The sequence below is a fragment of the Anser cygnoides genome, chromosome 21 (assembly GCF_040182565.1).
Source record: "Anser cygnoides isolate HZ-2024a breed goose chromosome 21, Taihu_goose_T2T_genome, whole genome shotgun sequence".
Taxonomy (NCBI): Eukaryota; Metazoa; Chordata; class Aves; order Anseriformes; family Anatidae; genus Anser; species Anser cygnoides.
In genome coordinates, this window is record NC_089893.1 from 7,928,796 (window position 1) to 7,947,613 (window position 18,818).

The 18,818-nt window shown below is 48.3% G+C and overlaps 1 long non-coding RNA gene across 1 annotated transcript; it reads right to left on the reverse strand.

The window, feature by feature from the left end:
• Positions 1–30: 30 nt before the first annotated feature.
• On the reverse strand, positions 31–18,316 carry LOC125182761 (uncharacterized). The gene is made up of 4 exons (XR_007163275.2): positions 18,236–18,316; positions 10,545–11,228; positions 4,214–4,391; positions 31–942 (listed from the first exon to the last, which is right to left on the reverse strand). It is a non-coding gene; the product is annotated as an uncharacterized lncRNA (long non-coding RNA).
• Positions 18,317–18,818: the final 502 nt, after the last annotated feature.

Sequence of the window (18,818 nt, forward strand, 5' to 3'; positions counted from 1 at the left end):
CAGCCCCCAAAATGCTGGGACATTGAGGGGGGACCCACCAAACAGCTTCACGGCTTCTGTGTACTTCATTTTCCCTGCGTCCCAGGTTGTGATAGATGCTCCTCCAGGGATCCGCGATCATAACCCATATTTCAACTCCGAACGCAATTTTCTGACCAGACCTCCTATAAAATGTAGTTTATTCTTAATAATACTTTCCACTTTCATCTCCAGCCCTGCAAGTGCTTTACAAATGTTAAATAATTAACCCCCACGACACCCTTGGGAGAGAGGTAAGCATTATTATCGCTATTTGTAACAGAAGCACTGACAGAGCCTTCTGTGCTATAGCCCCGCCAGCCCTTGGTTTAACTCACTTTTATGGAGCAGCTCAGGTACTTACATCACCGGCAGCAAATACACCTGCCGCAGGGAATTTGTAGTGAGAAAGCCGAGTCGTACTGTCCGGGCACATTTTTAAATATATCCACTGCATTTCATAAATGACTTCGCAGTTAGAAGCACTGTCTAGCTATCCCCTGGCACTTTTTTTTTTCTTTTTTCTTTTTCCAAGTGGGGCATTTATTAAAACCAAATCTATTCGCTCACCCCATCTTGTGCTGTTTTTTTAAACAGGCGTCTTCTTGTAAAAATAACGCCCCGTTAATTCATCTTCGCTCCCCTCTTCTAGAGGTGCGTGCTGCTGGAGTCGGGGGAGGAAGAAAGCATCCTGCAGGCATCCTCTCCCCGCTGATTTTATCAGCTTCTCGTCCTGACAGCTGCTGCGGCATTGGGGTTGGATGCCCGAGCTCTGCATGTTCGTTCAGGTGGGCGACTCACATTTTCCATAGAGAAAAGCCAAGCTGCAGGCATTTCTCTGCTCCAGCTACGTAGCTCCTCCATTAATTTTTTTTCATGGATGCCCTAGGAACCTGCTGCCATTTTAACTCCAGTCCTGTGAGCCTGGAATAAATCAGAATAAAATGGGTTAAGGATCAGGACCCTTTTACATCATCTCTGCAGCAGACACATGGGGGTCTTTAGGTTTATCCCCAAAGCCCTGCACCTGAAAGGGAGGCTGAGCAACTAATGAGAGGAAAATGAGTGTGATGTGGAGGGCCTGGAAATGTAACTAATTACTTAGCTGGGGAGGTGCAGTTCTCCTGAGCAAGTTTATGAAACAAACAAACAAAACCAAACAAACAAAAAAAACCACAGGGTGTCCAGAATTGTAAATGAAGCACCAAAAGTGCTGTGCAAAAATTTGCATTGCTCTTCCATTGACAATGAAATTCCAGGTTGCTAGACTGGGTTTATAAATCCCACGGCTCCCCTCATCTCAGAGGGCTCAGTTTAGCTACTCGGGCAGAAACCTGACTCTGAAATTGAAATGTGCCCTTAGCGAATGCTCTGCTGCCTGTTGCTGGTGTTCCTTGTATACCAGGAAATTTGCACTGCAAAATATTTGCAGAACGAAACCATGGTGCCTGTGGGGGGTGGATTTTACTATAAGGAAATAGGAAACCTCTGCGTGCGTATTTATGGTGGCAAACACCATCCCTGAGCAGGTGGCTAGTCTGAATCTGAATGTGTTCAACCTCTTCAACTTCCCCATGGTTCACAGCAACCATTTCCTAGTAAAACACAGACAAAAAGTCAGCTAATTTACAGCTATACCTCCGCTAATGTTCAGCAACCCCTTAAAACCTTCGCAGCTCCTTCAATGACCTTGAAATCACACATAAAGGCTGGACCTCATCCAGCCTGCGTCCAGATTTTGGCTTCTCACCAGCCACAGACGTGGGGCTCCCACCCAAGGTGGGACTTGGGGTGACCCCGCTGCATGTCACAGGCAGCAGAAACAAGCCAGGGCTCGAGTCCTGATCGGCAGCTCGCCCAAACTTTGTTACCTTGACGTGAAACCAGTCCTGGCACAAATTCATGATTCCTAGTCCAGGATGTACAAAATAGCTTGGAAAGGGATCAGAATTAATTGCTCGGAGAAATGGGGGAAGTGCGGAGCGTTATAGCCAGGAAATGAGTTCCCTCGTTTCCGTGTGCTGGCACAGGGGACGGGTGCAAGCCCCCTGCCACACGGACGCACAGCCAGAGGTGAGCTGCGTGGCTTGGCTGAGACTTTAGGATGTGGGGAAACTGGAAAGTGGTCTGGAGAGCTGCATGGCACACCCGCCCAGACATAGACACTTTCATGGTTCCCCCCCCGGGTCATCGATGTTGTTCCAGCCGCAGTAGGTAATTACATCTTGTACTCCTTTCACCTGTGCAGAAGTGTTATGGGTGCACACAAACCCCACCTAAATGAGCGGGTGCTGTGCAGCGTAGCACCCACCGTGGGCAACATATCTCCAGGAAAATAGCTGCATGCCTCCTGCTTTTAAATCCCCCAAAACCTGACTTGGCCCCTCAGAAAGGATTCACATCCCGCATATAACTATGAAACGGATCTGTCACATCAGCCTTCCCTATAGGCTGTGTGCATCCCTTCAGAGCACCCTCTCATCTCATTAACTTGTGTAGAAGCGCTAATAATATATCCAGATGGTCCATTAATATCTTTGATAGCCAAATTAAAATTGAGGAGGAAAATGAGACTCCAAAGTCACTGTCTCATTCAGGCATCTTGCCTCCGGTAGAAGTTCATTCACTTGAAGTGTTTTTCTCTCCCCGAGCCGATCGCGGAGTTACGCACCAGGCAGGAAGGGTCTGGAAATCTGCTGCTGCTGCTGCAGTGCAGGATAAGCCAGTACTGCAGCAGCAATCCCAAAATTGATCATCACAACCCGAGAACAATATTTCAGGCATCGTGGCGAGGGGCGGACAGCTTTGGATTTGAAATTCTGGGCAGCAGTGAAAGCAGGCTGATGGATAACGCTAAGGAATAAGCAATGCTTCGTCTCCTGCTCAAAACTCCAGAGCTCGGAGCCATTTGTGTGCTGAGCCCACGCACGGCTTTGCAGGGATGCCAAAGTCCTGCGGCTGCCTCCAAGCTGCCACGAGCACAATTTACACCTCACCTCGGGTGGCTCCAGTCCCCAGGCAGGGTGTGAAATTTGGGGAGTGGAAAGTGCCCCAAGGAGGTGCGGGCTGGGAGTTACCGAAGGAGATGGCAAGGGGCTCCTTGGGCTGTGCGTGAAACGTGACCTGGTTCTGACAAACACCCTGTTCCCTCGCAAAGATGTCTAGCAAGAAGTTTGCCAGATGGCAAAAGGAGAGAATGAATAAATCCGAGACAGCACATCTGCAGCAGCTTCCCAAGGCCGGCCCACAAAGGCACGCCAAAGCGCAGCTGCGGACAGCGAACAGGATCCGTGCACGGCCAGAGAGAAAACACGCTGAGAAGGGATTGCTTTGGGGCAGAACTTGGCCAAGAAAATTGATGCAAGTGAAGCAAACCCCAAAGGTTCCCACCCGAAACAGATCTGAGCCCCTTTCTGGGTAAATACAGGCAAGAGGGGACTGGGATTAAATAAAAGTGGGGAGAGCTCAGCCACAGTGGGATTCCAGCCGCATCCATCCCAGCTGGATGCCAGCACTGCACAGTGCTTGGAAAATGCTAAGCAATTAAAAAGGGACAGCAAAATCACTAGAAATAAAACAGTGTGGTCAGGCAAAAGAAATATAAGGGAAAGTGAAGGTGGAGAGCAAGAAAAGAGAGAGAGAGATGGCACAAAGGGAAATACAGAGAGAGGTGACGGAGGCGGAAGAGATCACATGGAGAAGGGAGCACAGAGCAGGCAAAACTCCATGGGAAATTTTAACATTGGACAAGCAAAGTGAAAAAATAACTGACGGCTGACATGGAGCAAAAAAGGCAGGAGAGCGAAGAGATGCTGCCCCATGTTCCAGCTGCACAGGTCATGCTTTGCACAGTGGCAGCACTTCCTGGCAAAATACATTGTAATATTTTTTTTTACAGGCCCTTTGAGTGGGCTCAGGGGAGCTGGTGCAGGGAGAGGAAGGGCACAGCAAAAAAACCCACACAAATAAAACCCAACCCAACCCAGAAATAATAAAATAAAATAAAAATAAAATAAAAATAAAATAAAAAAAAATAAAAATAAAAAATAAAAAATAAAAAAATAAAAAAAATAAAATAAAATAAAATAAAATAAATAAAAATAAAATAAAACAAAATAAAACCTCCCAGAGGGCTTTGGGTTTTTTCCCCCCTCCTTCAAGCTGCCATTCAGCAGTGAGTGGAGCAAGGGCACACCTCGGTGGCGGAGGGAGGAATGTCACCTCCCCGATCACGCAGAAAAAGTGCGAAAAGCGGCATTTGCTCGGGGTTCTGCTGGTGCTGAACACCTGGGGCTGGCCCAAACTTTGCTGGCTGGTGGGGAAGCCCTTCGGGAGCTGCAGGTGCGAGGGGCTGGCAGCATCTTCGGTTTCATCTGAAAAGACAGGGAGCATCAGCACGTCGCTTTGGCACTTTGACACCGAGCTCTTCGCTGTTTTTAATTAAATTTGGGAAGTGTCATTGTTAATACCGATATTTACTTTCGCTTCTTTCCAATATTTATCACGGGCTACGGTTCTTTGCCTGCTATTTTCCTCCTCCCCAGCCCTCCTGAGCAAACATTTCTAATTTAGGCCAATTTCAGCGCTCTGCTCAACCCACCAAATTACATTTTATCCAAACCCGTACCCGCGGCGGGGGGGACGAGAGCAAAACCTCCCTCCTTAGGGACATCCCAGGCAGCCCCCCCAGAGCCGTGCCCGGGGGGTTCCTTGGGGGCACGGACCCTCGGCCCCATTCGGGACCGGTAGGTGGTGCTGGGGGCCCGCAGATCGCCTCGCCTCGCCTCGCCGTGTTTCCACCCGTGGAGCCGGCCCCACGCCCCCGGGAGGCTCCTCGATTTTGGGAACAGCGCTCCCCTCTTTTGCTGGTGGGGAAACTGAGGCACGAGGGGAGCACCGCGCAGTCTCCGTCCCCATCCCTGTCCCAGTTCATCTCTGGAGCGCAGCGCAGCGCTTCTCCAGCGAGGAGGTGCCCTGGGCTGTTGCTCAGCCCCAAAATTAATGGGAAGGCAGTCAAACCCTCCTGCAAATGCCAAACTCCCTTCTGGGGTCTGAACTTGCCTAGCGGTGAATCTCAAATCATATTGCCTACTTTTTTTTTTGGATGGGAGATAATGAACAGTCGGTCCCTGCTTGCAGACTCCAGGTTACGCACAGTTTTACCGAGGATGACTTTAGGGTGGTGTGGAACTGTGTTTTTTTTCTAAAACTGAAAAAAAAAAATCTATTTCTTTGAAAGTTAAGGGCCAAGACACAGACGGGCTCAGCCAACAACATGGATAAAAGTCTTTGGTGCTGCCACTTTGGCATGCATTAATGGGTTTTCCACCACTCTCAGCTGCCCCTGTGAGAACCAAGGGGGCTGCTAATTAGGCTGAAACCCACTCGGGTCTGCCCCCCTCGCCCCCAGCCGCCTTGCCTACCGCCTCCCATTCCTCCACGCCGCCCGCGGGCTCCGGTTACTCCACAAGTCCGTAAACAGCATCTAAAATAATTGCGCAGTTGTCACCGTCGGGCTGGGACACACACACACACACACACACACGACTATTTTAAAACGTTGGCTTAGCCCAAAGGGCCGAGGGGATTGTGGCACGGCCCAGCTGTCCCCAGCGAGCGTGGGCGGGCGCATCAAAGTGCCAGAGGGATGCCGCAGCGCCGGCCTGTCCTCGCCGTTTCGGTTGGGGCAGGGGGCCAGGGGGCCGGGGTTGGACAGTGGGGAGATGCCACGCTAATGGTGTTTTGACTCAGGGCTTCCAGAGCCATCCGTGAGGCTTGGGGGGACGCGGGGAGCAGCTGGGGGTGGTGGGTGCGGGGTGACAGGGGGCCACGGTCGAGCCCAGGGACTCGCGGTGCTTAGCGCAAGGCACGGGGCTGCAGCCGGTAGGGAGAGGGATGCAGACGTGGTGAGGCTCCATGTCCTGCTCACCTGTGGAAACAGAGGAGGGAAAAGGCGATGCTAACATCTCCTAATCCTGTGGGATGAGCAGGCTTTGACCATGCCTTGATGCAATATCAAGGAAGGGCTTGCCCGTATCTCCAGGCCAAAAGCCAATACTCTTTCTGCTGCCTATGGCGTTAGAGCTGGTGATAAAATGCTATCGGTGTTCATCAGCCCTAAGCAAAACACAACTCTTAATTCCCTTTGGTCAGCATGAGGTGCCAGGACGGACGGCCAGCAGAAGACAAGGATGCTGTCTTCATCTTGGTCTCCTGCTTGCCCTCTGGTCCTGCTCTGCCTGCAGACGGGCAGGATTGCTCTCCATCCTGACGGTCCCCTGATTCTGAGCCTGGGGAAGAGGCTGTAGCAAAGCTTAGGGACCTGCTTTCTGCTGGTGAAAAGGACCCTTTGCTCCCAGCTCCTCACTCAAAGAGGGTTTTGCCTGAGCCGTGAGGCTCCGAATTATCAACAAGAACAACAAAGGGATGCTCAGCTGGGGTGGCTCTTCCAGATCTGTGCTCTTCCTGCTTTGTTTTGCATCATTTCCCTGCAAGCCACCAAAGCATGCTGCCAGCCCATTTCCCCCATTTAGATTCCCAGCAATTACCAGCACTGCATCCATCCCAGTGACTTTCCTGTCCCCTTAAGTGGCCCCACTGCCTCTGCCTCCAGGGGCTCCCTGAGTCAACCCCCCCAGGAGACTGGTAATGAACAGCCTGGTATACAGCAGACCCATTTGTCTGTGTGCTGCTCCCCAAGTAACTCCTCCCTCCCTTTTCCAGAAGTACTAGGCACCACAGTTAGTCCTGAACTTGGATTTCTTTGGGAAAATACAATAAATAAATAAATGTATATATATATATATATATATATAAATGGCATGCTGATCAAAGTTGGGAATTGCCACTTTTGACAGCTTTCATTTATCACTCACCTCCTGTCTGCAAAGAAGCAGGCACAGGCAGAGAGTTTCTATTTTCTCTTTTAGGGTTCCACGGGAGGACTGAGGCAGCTCCTCCACCACCACGTGGTTGAGGAAAGTGCAACTTCATCACCCGCTCTCTTGCAGTGCAAGCTATGCCTACCCATTTCACACCTCGACTCCATCAGATATACCCACCTGGCTGGGCCAAGTCGTGCTTGGGGAGAAGTATGGGATGCTTTTAGCCTTGTTCTCAGTAGGAATGACTTGCCAGGAGCTCTCTCTATGAAGTATCAACTATATATGATCTCATACAAAGACCATCAAAGACCATCCCTGCATGTCCTGTACAACTGACATCTCCAGCTATTGGTGATGCGTTGTCCTGATCTGATGGTTAAATGGGAAGAGTTTTGGCAAACTGGTACAAGCCCTACCCAGAGCCATGACAAATCACAGGGAGATTGTGCGGCCGCCTTGGAGAGGCTTGGACCCCTCGCAAGGTGAACCTGGAGCAATTCCCAGCACCAGGCAAGAGCCATCTTTCAGCAGCTGCGAGCCATTTATTAGATGGGTTTGAACATTTCTGCAAAAGCCGAGCCTGGGGGATGGAGGCGGAAGGGAGAGAGACAAATGTGAAAAAAATTGCATTAATTACCGGTCCATTTGCATGACGTGAAGCTGTCCCGGTCCGTCACCTCGTCCCCCGAGCTGTGGTTTGTCGGGTCTTAGGCTTTCATACCGGGGTCCCAGCGGGGCCCGTGTTTCTCTGCATTGCCATAGGGACGGCAGCTGCAGCTGACTTCTCCCGTTAGAAGCCACCGCCGGTGCTCCAGAAACCATTTCGGGAGCATTTGTTGCAACAGCTTCTGCTAATCTCTCTTTCATTTGTAATTATTTTCTCGCCCAGGCGCTCCGACACCGGAGCCGCCTTCCCTGTCCGTCCCTGCGGGAGCATCGCTGGCTGCCCTGGGGGTGTCGTGGCGAGATAAAAAGGACGCGGGGGCGGGAGCGGGGACAGTCTTGCGAGGAGGACGGTGGCCTTCAAACAGGCTCGGGCTCCTCCAAAGGCGATTGAAGTGGGCCGAGCGATGGGGCCGGCAGCTTTGAGGCAGCCCGCGCCATCTCGGCCAAGAATAATTGAACAAATAGTTTATCTGGCGCACCGACAGCTGTAGGGAACAGGCGATTTCCAGAGGATTAGGGGAGAGCTGTGAAAGGGAGCTCCCACGGGAAGTCTAAAACCCTCATCTTGAATTCAGCCCGCCAAGAACACATGTTGGAGCCTCTGACTTACTTTTTAAGCAACGTTTCTCCCCCCACCCCCTTTTTTTCCAGACGACGCTATAAACCAACATGGTGAAGTCACTGAAGCACGAGGCAGGATAATGGGGTCTGTGGGAGAGAGATGAATTATTTAGTGGCGGTTGATTTCTAAATGGGGTTTTCCTCTGGCACGTGTTTTCTTTTGGTCTAATCCTGGCGGTGTTATTGTAACTTTTTTTTCCCCAGCATTTAATTTTATTGGGCTTTAAATTTATAGTGGTCACCAGCAAGGCGGGGAGGCAAGACAGGAGACTTCATCTGCAGTTCCTTGCTTTCTGCGCTCATCAAGCAAAGCCCAGCCACAACATGAAACTGCGACGTGCTTTACATCGCACCCACTTTACATTGCAACCTCTTCCTCTGCCAGGGCATAAAGACCCAAAATAAACACTGCGCCCAGCCACTGTTTTGCCTGGGGTAACATCAGAGCAGATCTAATCCCAAATCCCTCTATTTTTGATTGCATGTGAATAGAGACAATTAGAGATGAAGATAAGGTGCCTCGGGAGTGGGTTGCAGCTCAGCTATGGAAACTTCTTCTACATCTTGTCCCACGGAGTGCTCCAACCTGGACCTGAAGGATCATGTCTGGGAGAGATCATCCCAGCGGTGCACCTCCCCTCCCCAAGGACAGATGCCGCACTGTGTCTGGATCATCCCTCCACAACCCTCTTTCCTGCAAAACCATCCTCTCGCGCTCAGACACAATTACACATTTTTCTGGCATTGTTTGCAAGGTCAGAAGACTTCAGTAGCCAGCACTCACATCTCTCAGAAGTCAAGCTCACGTGGAACTGGAGATGCTCAGGAAGAGCCTCCAGCACCCTCTGTAGCCCTTCTTAGTCCAGCAGCCATCTCACAGCCCAATCAGTCCAGCTGCAGACCACCTCGAAACCATCTCCTTCCACATGCAGCCACCCACAGAGAAGTGAAACCCGGTGAGCAGCACCAGGGATTAGCTCACCCTGGCCACAGAGACATGTCTGTAAGAGCAGGGATGAGCTGCCGGCTTGACCTCCCTCTTTATCTCCCTTTGCTGCAGTCAAGACAACCAGCAACGATCTCATTTCCAACCAGCTTCAATTAAACATCTCATTTGCAAACAGCTACATGAGATAAAATCCCTTTTACCAGCAAGAGGCAGACTCTGCTCACTCCTGTGCAGCCAGGCATGGCAGACTGTACAAAAACACAGTATCCTATGCGTGAATTTGCACCAAAACAGCCCAAGTTTGAGGCTCTCCCCATTTTCCCCCAGTGTGTAGCAGTGCCTTGGCCTAAACCAAACCTTATTTCAAGATGGATATCTGGTGGTGTCACTGCACTGGTCGCTGCAGGCCTCACCTAAGCCCTGGTCCATAGAATACGAGGGGACAGAGCTGGTGGGAAGTGCTAAGTTCAGCGGCACCCCCTCCCTTCAGACCAGCTCCAGATCTGTCCTCAGACTTAATTTGGATCAAGAGAGAGACAGAGTTAACGATCTAATCACTATTTTTAGAAAACTAGTCTTCTGTTGAGTATGTATTTGGCAATCCCTACAGCTGCATCACCAGCAATGAAACCTTTGGGGATGGGTTTTGCCTAACTCCAGTCACTCAGCAATAAAATAAACTTTTAAGCCCTTCCCTTGATGGTACAAAACTATTTTTACTGCTTTTTCACCAGAGCATTATCCAGGCTAGTTTTAAATTCATAGGCAGTGAGAACTCCCTCATAAAATTATGGCAATTTCTATTTAAATATATATATATTATAGAATGAAAAAAAGGCGACAATTTCTGGAGGAGAGATTCGCTAGGGGTTATTAAACAGAGGCAGGTTTTGGCTTAGTGAGGCTATAAACCACTGACTGCTGAAAGCTGCACGATTTACTGGACAAAAAGTTTGTTCTGGGCCATATTTCTCCAGGATGCACAGCTCAGAATTGTCCTTTTCTTGCTCTCCTTCCCCAGCATTCAGAGGGCCTGTGGCTTCTGCTGGGTCCCAGCATGTTGGCGGAAGGGGTGAATGTGAATGGGCCCAAGATCCTCAAAGTCTGGATTAGTCACTCAGCATCCAAAAACATTATTGTCGACTTCTAGACGTGTGGGATTAGGTGGCAAGTTCTAAAGAAGGCCAAGTTCCAGGCAGTTCTAGCAGACTTCAGTACATGTGGCACAGTTCAAGTAGTTAAAAAAAGGGAAAAAAACAACTTTTAAATTACGGGCAAATGAGAGCCTAACAAAAGGAGTCTCATTTGTTGGTTTCTTTTTTTTTTTTTTATAAATACCATTCAATCACTCCACTCACCGAAGAGACCTTAACTTGAATTTCAGCCCTAGAAAATGCATTACTTACTGCTGGATTGATGTCACTGCCAAAGAATTCTCTCTCAGCTTAAGCTGTCTGCTGCAACACGCCAGTGGCACGTTCGAGACGTTTCCGTATTTGTGGAGTAAAATTCCTTGCGTTGGTTCTTTGCTCTTCCCCTTTCCCCCCATTTTTATTTAATTCCTTTCCAGGGGTGGGTTGTGCCGCTAGAGCTGAGCATGCTGAGTAAAACATTTCACTGCAGATTTCAGCAGTCAGTGGGAAACGCTCACACTTTCCACCCGGGTTTTGCCACACAAAATCAAGGATTCACCTTTATATCCACAGCGAGCATCGCTCCATCACCCCTCCAACTTACTGCATGTTGCGTGAGCGGATACAAGCATTGCAATTGTGATGCAGAGCAACAACTAACAGGGATTTGACTCAAAACCTCTGCAACCCAGGACACGTTTTCTTCTTGAGTTTCGAGGTGGGCGTGCTGGTGACAAGTTACCTGTCACAGAGTCCATCGTGGCGGCTGGCACGAAGCTCACGCCTTGCTTGCATTGCTGCCGGTGGGACTGGCTGAGCTCTGCAGAGGTGGCAGCCCCAGGTCACTGCTCAGGCATGCTGGCAAGATGCTGTGCGCTACAATTAATTGTCTGCAGTGTGTTATGGGGCCATTAGATGTCTCCGCATGCTGCGATAAGAGCTGGGACAGCGTCGCACCTGGTAACAAACACAGACAAAGGTGGGACTCGAGCGCAGCAGGAGGCTGGCTGCCCGCACACCCCGCTCTTTTCTGGCCCAGAAGGATGGAAAATCATATAACACATAAAAATTAAGCTTTGTGTGTGTGAGGGGGCAACAAATCTGTAATACAGCAACGCGTCTAATACTGAATGCACAGTACAGCCAGCTTGTTGGGCAGACTGATTCGCTTTAAATGTCTCAGCTCGCAGCCTGCAGCTTCCTCAGCTGTGCTTGGGCTTCAGCAGGAATTAAGCACACTCATTATCTCATAAGTCCAACCTCTAATTGGTTTGTCACTGCAGATTTTTCCCATTTTCCCATTCTGGTACCCAAACGACAGTGTAGTCCCTTACTTTTACCTTTCTCCATTTTCTGCCAAAAGATGGGCAAAAAGCTAGCCAGGACTCTGGCTCACTACTAGTTTTCCTTTATCCTTTGAGACCCATTACCTGTTCTTCCTCTTGACAGAGTTTTCAAATCAGAACTTTTCCACATGGGTTATTTGTTTTTGTGGCTGTAATAGCTTTGCTTTCTCCTCCCCAACCCACCTTTTTATTATTTATTATTTTATTTTATTTCATTTCACTTTTTGCACAAGGAGAGAGGAGAAAACCTTTATACCATTGGAATGCAAAAGTATCTCAGACTCTCGGGGATCAACATTATCTGGCACCAGATTATTTAAAAACAGAAATCAAGGGGTGAAACATTGGATCCTCCAGAGAGGTGCGTGTGTGTGTGTGGGGGGGGAATACAAAATGCTGTATTTAAAACCAGACCCAAACCCTGCTTTGGGACGTTTCCCTTGCCAGTGCTGCTGTTTTGTGACTTACCCACCCAGAGCTTCATTCTGTTAATGAACCCAAAAGGGTTGGGGGGGGCAGTTCCCAGAGCCCCAAGTGATGCTCAGGTCTCTCCTCCAAGCCATGGTGCTACAGTCCAGAGAAAACCCCTGAGATATGCTAACCCAGTGATATCCCGGGGTTATTTCTTCTGTGCCCAGCCTGGTGGGAGATGGGGTGCTCACTCATAGCTCTGCCTGGTTTTTGTAACACCCATCTCCACTGGCACTTGATCGTTACCAGGAATCATCAAATCTGTCTTCACTTGTGTCATTTTCCAAATCTCCCAAGCCCCAAAGCCTTTTTGTTCATGGCCGTTAAATAGGCTCAGTGTGGAGGTACACACATAAGTGCCAAGGGAGAAGCTCTGAAGAGCAGATACGCAAAAAACATAAAGGAAATTACCTCCTAGTGAAATCAGGAGGATTTATGATCACACTGGCATGTAAGTACCAGATCTCTGGTGCTAAATACATATTTTAAGTATCACACTGAATATGGGAAATGTGCTAAACCATTTCTATAGTGTCCTGGCCTCTTTTTATGGGTTCATTGCCTGAAGCCAGATCAATAAAACTGTGCATTAAGGGGCCCTCAACCTACTTTTGGGAAGGCTGTTTGAAACCGAGGGCTTCTCAAACCTTTCTTCCCATCTTTAAGGAGGACAAATGCAGCTAGCCAGCATTTTTGCCAACACTTTCACTCCCATCTTATTTCACAACCCCTCTGTTTCCCTCCTATCATCCTCCCTCCCTGCACGTACAATCGCTGATGTCTTCCCAACCAGATGCACACCTGCAGGAAAAGTTGGCATCTTCTCTTTCCAAGCTGTCACAGAGTCAAATAGTTTATGAGTCCATTGATGACAGATAAATTAATTGCAGAAAATACGAATGACTTAATATTTTGTGTGCTAATATATTCTTTTTTTTTTTTTCCTTTTAAATCCACATCATGGTATAAGATATATCTCAGGCTATTTGGGTTGTGTTCAGATTCCCATGTCTCACCGCCTACTTAAGGTGGCAGAAGATACCCTGTGGCTTGTAAGCTCCTGGATTAGATGTTTTAAGTATGCAACACAGCTCTTGTGGAAAGGTGCTTGACGGGTAATACAGCCTGGACTAAAGATGGAAGTAGCAGGAACTTTTGGAGAAGTTTGTTGCTGGGTGTGAAAGCATGCCCAAATCCCATTGCACTCAGTGGTACCCAGGTTCATCCCACCCTGCTCAGCCTCAGGACTTAGGCTCTCTTTGTAGACATCAGAGAGAGAGGCAGTAATTCCGACCACCTCAGTTATTTTAGGCAACAGCAGTTGCACGGTGAGGGGAAAAAAGCTTTCTAATGCCCTGCTAAGGGAGAGGCATAGTGCTATATAAAAAATGGGAGAATCCAAAGCTTTTGTCTCATCCCCCTATGACAGTCTTCTGTGATGGATGATATAAATGCATAATTCGTATTTGGTCTCTAGTCAAAGCTAAGGAGAGTAATGGGGGTTTGCCTGGGTTTGATTCAGCCCCCATCATCAGGCAAGTGCTTGCAGAGTCAGCAGGAGCCCAAATTACGTGTGTAGCTGTCCTGGATGTGGGTGTTGTAAGCCCAGGTTGACTCTGGCCACAAGCGACTGCCCTTATATTTATGCGTTGATGACTAACCCATTACTGCTCAGATAGCTATCTATAGTCAATATGTTAGATCATCGTGGGCTATTGATCCAACAAGCTTCAATTATCTACTTAGATTTAAAAGAATTTCAATTTGTGGATTGAGGACAATCATCCATCTGCTTTATGCAACACAATAAGCAGCAGGATTGATGAGCAGCCTAGAAAACTTGAAATCTGAGGGAAGACCAAGTAAGACAGGGTTGCTCAGTTGAGAAAAGGGAGCTTGGGGAGAGAGAGGGAGAGAGGTAAAAGCCATGCAAAATATTAAAGTGAGGCAGTGAAATAGCTTCTCTTCAGCCTCAATAGGATGAGTAAGGAGCGTAGTTGAATTGTAGTGAAGGGGATCAGGCTGACCCTTAGGAAACATCTAAACATAATTTAAAAAGCAGAACAGATTCCTTACGGAAATAAGGAATTTGAGCCATTTAAGAATAGGAAAGACAAGCATCAAACATGGATTAGATGGAGTTGTCTCTGCCTTTGCATCTTGAGGGCACAGGTAGGTTAGAAGGTGATTCAAGGTTGCTCTCCATCCCCGCTTTCTGTCATTGCCAGAATTCCTAGAAAACGTTTGGGTACAACACTGTCAATATCGGGGTTGAAGTGGATGTTTATAGCTAGACATGTATTTAACCAGTCTGCAGATCTTGCAGCACTAGAGTCAACAGCAGATATTGTAAGAGCAATCCTCCTCTTTCTTATAATCAGTCATTAAAGAAAACTCAGCAGGAGTGCTGCTTAGAAGCTTGGATTAAGACTATGCACAAGACTTTGCCCCCGATATTTAGTTGACTTTAGAAGTTCTGAAACCAAACTATGCAAGTAGCAGACACACAGCGACAGTTTGGTCTGTAAACTTCGTTCCATGTCAGGGATGAATGAGGTCACCCTGCCATTTGCATCGCAGCTCCAGGGACATGATGCTTCATGAACAACCCAAAGGTGGGACTGCTGCTCAGAATTGCTCCCATGCACCAGAGAAAACCATTGAGCCTGCTGTGCTACCCCAGTGCAGACCCTGCTGCCTGAGCTCTTCAGCCACCCTGTTATTGGTGGTTTTCCCCCAAATTCTGCCACCGATTCCTACAGCCCTTGTTAAGCCGCTTCACCTCCCTCGATTTCCAGACTGGAGGCAGATGCTAAAGCACAGCACGACCGGCTCCTGGGCCAGGCAGCATTCAGCAACGCTATCTGGACTGAAAGCGATGGCATTGCTCTGCATCTGTAATAGATTTTTGTTCAGTGTAGTAATGCATCGCAATGACTATTAATTGTGTCTATGTTTTTCCAGGGGAATAATTATTTAGATGAGAAGGAGGAGGTTCTACCCCACTTGCTATTTAGCCTGTAGGATGTCAACAGAAAACAAGCCCTAAGTGGCAGAGGCCACAGCACAAGCCAAGCAAGCATAGCAAGGTCTCTGCCCTGCTCCCAGGGAGGATAATTTGTTCAGGTAGTAGCATACGGACCTTAGGGGTGTTCGTTTTGGTTTAAGCAGGGGTGATCTAGAGGGAAAACTGATTTCCTGCCTTTAGAGACATTCCACCTTAATGTAAAATAAATAAAGAAAGAAAAGCTTTGAAATCAGAGGAGAACAAAGCCAATGGAAGAGAATCTGGAGGGCTGTGCTGTAGAAGACACCCTCTCTATAAAAAGTGACTTTTGATAATTGCTGGAAAAGTGCCGGAGAGTATTTTGGGAGAGAGGAAAAAAAAAAATTAATGTATGACCTAATGTTTCTGGAACCCATCCACCAACCTGGGTGCCCTGTGGCTGTTTAATTTTTTTTTAATATGCCTTTCCAAAAGGCATTTCACAATCTGGATTGTTTTGTGTGCAATGCAGAGAGAGGCTGTACACCTCCCTTTCAAGGGCCCTCTCTGGTCTCTGCCTGGAATGGCTTTTATTCAGGTGAGAAGCAGATAACACCTCTAGAGCCAGTTCTTCATCAGCAGTAACAACCCTAAGACCTCATTAGAATGGAGCCATGAGGAAGGGTGATAATTAAACTGAAGTGTAATTAGATAGATGCTCTGTAGTATTACTGCTCCTACTATAACTGCTACTGCTACTACTGTAAAACAGCAATAAAAGAAGAAAATTCCAAAGGCAAAGTACGAGTAATGAGTAAATGCAGTTATTTATACTATCATGTGTCATTTCTGCTACCTTTTAATATATAAATATATCCGGGATGATTCTATGCAGTCTGTGTCTCAGTGAGGTTTCCTAGACCTGTTTTCCCGTGGGGAATGATGCTGTGATCTCTCGGCTCCTACCGGGAAATGCTGCCGTCTCTGTGGGTTACATAGTGCAGGATCATGATCCGAGTCTCTTGAGGACACAGAGCAAAGTGGGACTAGCAGTAAGATGTAAGTGGTAATAGATAAAGTAATTAACCACTGGATCAAGAGTTCATGTAGAATGAGGCATTTTTTTGTTAGTTTTCCAGACAAGGCTTCTCTTCAAATGTGGTATTATAAATGAACCCAATGGTAATGGCTTGATGTAGGAACTAATATCTATTCTTTTCTGAACTGGATTTAGCAAGAAGCTGGCCTAGGTAATCATTACATTCGCTTCTGACTGTAAAATCATTTGTCTATATTAACCAGTTAACTGCACACCGGTTTCAAAGCTATCTGCAACAGGGTGGATGGGGGTTGTTGTACTTAAAGATTTTTTTTTAAACATCTGTGTACATTTTCTTTCAGAACTTTGTTTACACTTCAGAACTGTGTACATTTTCTTTCAGGGCATGCATCTCCCTAATACATTCCTGACAGAGGATGCTCATCCCATGTGATAGATGCTTCTGCCATCACCTATGTGCTATGCACCAGCCTCAGCCCCTCCCAATTCAGCATTGCAAAGATCTCTCAAGAGGAAACTGTGCTTGCAATACAGTGTTCCCAGGGGGCTTGGGGACACTGGGAGCGTCCAGCTGAATTTTACACCCCCCATTTAGAGGTTGCCCAGAGAAGCTGTGGATGCCCCATCTCTGGAGGTGTTCAAGGCCAGGCTGGATGGGGCCCTGGGCAACCTGATCTGGTGGGAGGTGTCCCTGCCCATGGCAGGACTCTGGAACTTGATGGCCTTTATCCTTTCCTATCCAAGCCATTCCACGATTCTATGAATTTGTGACAAGCATCTGGCAAGCTGCTCCAGGGTGCTGGGACCTGATCTCTAGACATCTGTGAGAGCTCAGTCTGGACATGTGTGGAGATGGTTTCAAGCATGAATTTTTACCTTCTAACCTCCCGGCCTCCCCTGTCACACCCTTACAGCTCAGACTCTAGCTGTGCCATGTGAGCCCACATTTTCCATTTGATTTTACAGCCTGTAGGGCTGTTTGTACAAGATTGGCCGGTAGGGATGTTAGCAGATTACAAATCAAAGGGAAGGAATTTGCTCCAGAAAATGCAATGGCAGTGATGGCTCCCACCGAAGCCTTCATCAGACGTAATTAAACAAAGCTTCATATTAGGAAAGTGCTTGTACTTGCTAGCTCCCCTAGGCTGAACTGGCTCTCATTTCCCATCAGTTAACTCTTTCAGGCACGCTCTGTGCATGAACAGTGATTGAGAGTCCCCCAGGCAGCAAAGCAAGCTCCTGTCCTCAGCCCACGCAGGCAGCATCTCTCCCTGCTCTCCCATGAGAGATGGGAGCAAGAACAATGGTTAATGCAAGACCACAGGAGCCTGAAATAGCATCTTTCATGCCGCTTTTTATCTCCACGACACTGATGAAACGACAGCAGCGATGGCCATTTCAGCCAACAACAGTGACTAAGACACACAGGCCACCAGACCCAAAAGCATAGCTCTCCGCAGTATATGGAAAATAGCCAGGACATCAACTATTTGGTACAAAAGTCACATTTCCCAGCTCGCTGGCAGTTATTGTTTCCCTCTGCAGTTCCACGTTTTTCCCTGCTAAATGGGGGCAGTAGCTCATTGCTACATCACACCAGCCTCACAACCTGCGAGGACGCACTCAAGGGGAAGGCAGGAGCTTCAGGCAGAGCTTTGCTGTCACGGGCAATGCAGGGAGGATTCATGAATGCCGCGTGCTCTCCTGGTGAACTGCATCTGCCAGCAGCTGAGAAGCTTTGTAGAGAAGAAATAAGCTGGGAGAAAACCGAATGTCTCAAAGCCACCCTTCAGCAAACACTTGAAGGTTGTTAGGGAGGCTGCTGAGAAGCTTTAAGGGCTTCTCATTTCCCTCATCAGCCTGCAAAGTTTGAGGCCAAAGGGGTGAAAGCTGGAAGATACAGCAGATCAGAAGGATGATAGCATTTACAGAAGAAGAACAGGGACCAGAAATGCTTTGGGGAACAGACTGAGATTGAGGGCAGCCCTGGAGCATTGAAAGAAATTGGCAGGCAGTGAGAGCAAGTCCTGTTTCCCTCCTGTGAAATAACTTTTTCTCTAAACTTTTGTCTTAAATATGCCTGTCATTCAGTAAAAATTACCTTCTCGCTGTTGTTCCCTGCTGGTGGTGGATGTGGCAGTGCCAGAGGTTGCTGTGAGGCAGGCCAGGGGCTAAGAAGCAGAGGATTAGGCAGCAACAGGCTGCACATGTGAAGCACAATTAAGCCCCAGGCGGCAGATGGGGCTGGTGGGGGTGATTAGGGGATGTGACAACCCCAGTGTGGCCTTGGTAGCCCTGGGAAGGGGGTTCTGGTGCTGTGTTCCCAACTGAGCCCCCTGTCCCTGGCTGTGTCCCCACCGTATGGAAGGCAGGTTGCGGGCCAGGTCGTCTGTGCATGACCAGCACACAGAGCAGAAGTAAGCATTTAATCCAGTATGGGCTTGCCAGGAACTCTGAGTTAGTCCCCCTTTCTACAACTCAGCTACTTTTTGTCACTTGGGGGTGTAAAAGCATTTGCAACCTAAGAGCCAGCCATTCTGCCTTTCGCCTATGTCCACATGCGGCGTTCCCAAGAAGTTAAGTGTTAATACTGTTAATACCAGGTGCTTCCTGGAGCTGGTGGACAAACTGCAGCCCCTTCACATTCACCCCTGAGTTTTCAGCACGTCTCAGAGGTGATGTGG